Source organism: Onychostoma macrolepis, chromosome 22, assembly GCF_012432095.1.
Source record: "Onychostoma macrolepis isolate SWU-2019 chromosome 22, ASM1243209v1, whole genome shotgun sequence".
NCBI lineage: Eukaryota > Metazoa > Chordata > Actinopteri > Cypriniformes > Cyprinidae > Onychostoma > Onychostoma macrolepis.
In genome coordinates, this window is record NC_081176.1 from 2,706,515 (window position 1) to 2,710,163 (window position 3,649).

Sequence of the window (3,649 nt, forward strand, 5' to 3'; positions counted from 1 at the left end):
AAAAAAAGTGACTTTAAACCGTTTAACTGATTGTATTAATCGGTCAAAATTATTATCGGTCGGTTAACGTTTAAACGGTTAAAATGAACATCCCTATATATATATATATATATATATATATATATATATATATATATATATATATATATATATATATATAAATGGTGTAACATTAGACTAACCATAAATTAGCAACTAAATTAAACTTTGAGAATGCCTGACAAGAAAGTTTCAAGTAAAAGCTAAATGTTTAAGGGTTTTGAAGGCCATACAGAAAAACAGAGAGACATACAGAATGAAGGATACAACTGATGGATCCTTTGCGGCCCAGGCTATCCCAAGATTCATTGCATGCCATTGACGACAGGATTTTTTGAGAGAATATGCTGGATTACACTTTTAAATATAAGTATTGGGTTTAAGCTTACTCAGATATTTAATTATAGAAATGTACAAATGTGAAAAAAGTTTAAAAGTTATATCTTACTGAGATTAAATTTTATAGATGGTTTATTCTTTTTATGTACATAAATGGACCAAGATGAGCATATTTAGACAGGTTGCAAACCCTGTTTAGTGTTTAATATCACTTTCAAAAAAAGTCCAGTACAAATAGAATGAAATCTTAATTGAATCTAAGGGCTTCAGTGTTATTAAATTAAAATATTTGACAGTTTGGAGTTTGGATAGTCTTGGCTCATTTGAACATTCTGTCAATATAAGTCTAAGTTTCATTTTTAGGAAAACTGTTAAGTTTTAATCATAAGTTTTAAAATATATATCACACTCAGAAAGTCTTAAAAGTAGCCTATAGTTCACAAAATTATGTCACTAATTACTCATCCTCATGTCGTTCCAACCCTGTAAGAAGAAGAGAAGATTTGTTGAATTGTTGTTATTTTTGTTTTCTTTGCACACAAAAAGTATTCTCGTAGCTTCGTAAAATTACAGTTGAACCACTGATGTCACATGGACTATTTTAACAATGTCCTTACTATGTTTCTGGATGAGTAATTAATGACAGAACTTTCATTTTTGGGTGAACTATACCTTTAAGGTCTGACCCGAGTTTGGTGACCCAACTTAACCCTTTCGCACGTGAGTTTAAAATATTCTAGCTGAGCCCCAGGTGTGAGTTTTTTTAGGCGACCGTTATTTTAGAACTTATAGCCTTATTGTTTCCATGGCGACGCGTCATGCTTGTCATGTGACACACCGCAGCTGCAATAGCGCTGTATGACACATGGATTGCTTTTATTTCGTTTTTCCTTTTTTATTATTAATATTCACAAACATACTCGCTATATTATTAAATATCTGATATTCCGATTCTGAAATATGTGCAAGTAAATGTGTTTGGTTGTTTAAACACGTTTATAATGATCGTGTTAGTTGATTTATACCGGGTGATGGGCGCCGCCATGTTTGCTCGCGCTGAATCCAGCTGTGGGATTTACAACACGTAAATTCATCCTCTCCTCCCGAAACACGTTAAAATAAGTCTCCAGTAAACTGGGAGAAGAGCAGAGTAAACTTTATTGTTACCTACACTATGTGTATATGATATCAATAAAACATGTCGTCAGATTATATTTGTAAGGATCATTATTGCTGCTTCCATAGACATCAGCGCATATTTTACAAACTATAAATGTATGGCTTTGCTAGTACTTATGTGTATTTAAATGTCTGAAATCTTAAATAAGCATTATATGGTTGAAAACACTGAATAAGTGATAATATTACAAGCGCTCGCACGTCTGATCTGGCTCCGCGCCAGAAAGCAGATTTGAATTTCAGCAGTTGATGACGTGACTCACTGAAAGTTCTAATCACACCGGTGTGATCGTACGCTCCTGGGACCAGCCAAGACTGATCACACCGGTGTGATCGTACGCGTTAAAGGGTTAAAAGCTGTAATATAAGTTAGAGTCAGACATTTTCTATTATTGAATATTTTTTAAATCAAACAACATGTTGGTTTTCTCAAGCCAAAATAATAAATTAAGAAACAGAGAAAAACATTCAGTATGTCAAGGTATATTAAATATGCTAATTTTTAGAATTTTCGTATTAGCATCTTAACAATTCTACAGAGGAAAACACCAGTATGTTGAAAACACCAGATTAACGTTACTAAAAACAGGTGTTTTCATCAGAAATGCTTTTATTAAAGTTATTCTTTGTTTTTGTTTTTTGGTTTGTTTGTGGTGTCATAAGTTTGTAGTTAAAGGTTCAAATCATGCACGTGTTGATCCATGAAATTTCACCATTGTGTCCTTGATTAAACTCTGAATCTCAGGAACTGAACCTGTAATAACTGTACTGAAAGACACTGTGGAGAGAAGCAACACAAAATGCTAAACATGTATTATTTTCTAATATATTTTCATAACTGTTCTATAAGTGTTAGATGCTGAATAAGCTTACTGGTATTGAGCATCGAAGGGTGTTTTAAGCACATTTAAATGAATAGTTCAAAGGAAAAAAAAGTACTCATCCATCCAATCAGCCGTCCAAGATTTGTTTCGTCATCAGAACAGATTTGGAGAAATTTAGCATTAGATCACTTATTCATTGCTTGTTCATCTACATCTTGGATGACTTGAGGGTGACTACATTTTCAGCACATTTGCATTTTTGGGTGAACTTTTCCTTTAACATGCTTTTACTGGTAAAACAACATGAATTTCTTGTTATAACATGCATTTATATGTATTATAATCTTAAGATATATCTAGAAGATTATTGTGTATCATGCTTGTTTTTGTAAACGTTCTCAGAAAAGTCATTGCACTGTCAGAGCTGAAGTACTGTAATATGCCTCCTCACAAAAAATGTTGGAATATTTTCTATATTACATTTTAATATATATATATATATATATATTTGTTCTCTAAACACAGTATTAAGAATCAAGATTTTAATCGGCTTTATTTGTCTAATTCAGTTGTCTAATGTTGCCTATATGCAAACATTTTATTCAGGGCAGTACTTAATAAAAACTAAAATGCAATTGTTATGATTACTTTTCTTATTCATATTTATATGTATATATATAAATACACACACATGTATGTATATATTTATTTTTTACACGTTTATATAGATTCATATTTATATGATTTATATTATATATGTAAATATATATTACATATATTTCTTAAATATGTAGATGTACAGTATGTGTACTTTGCTTAGCATCATGGCCGCATCACCACCTCGGGTGTGCATTATATTCTAATAATTCAACGGCCTGTTGTCAAATATTCTTTACCCAATCGTTACTCTCTATCCCAGTCTGTTTTTGTTAAAGGTTAATGTTTATCAATTTAACTTACAAGAGGTCCGTTTTCAATATTTCCTGCCCACCGGAGGTCCCATCAGTAGGGGAAGAATGGGGAAGAAGCCCCCTTAAGAAAAATGTTCATAAACTTTAACACATTTACATATACAGTATCATCATTATGCATCACCCAACACACTGTTATAGGAATCAAATGGAAATAATAATTTAGTTAAAATGGCACAAAAATTAAAAAATGTAAAAATGGGCCATCTTGCCCCACCATTCGGGCAAAATGACTCCCTACATGGGGCAACAAGCTCCCGGGGGCATCCAAAGTCGCTTTGAATAAAAGTGTCTGCT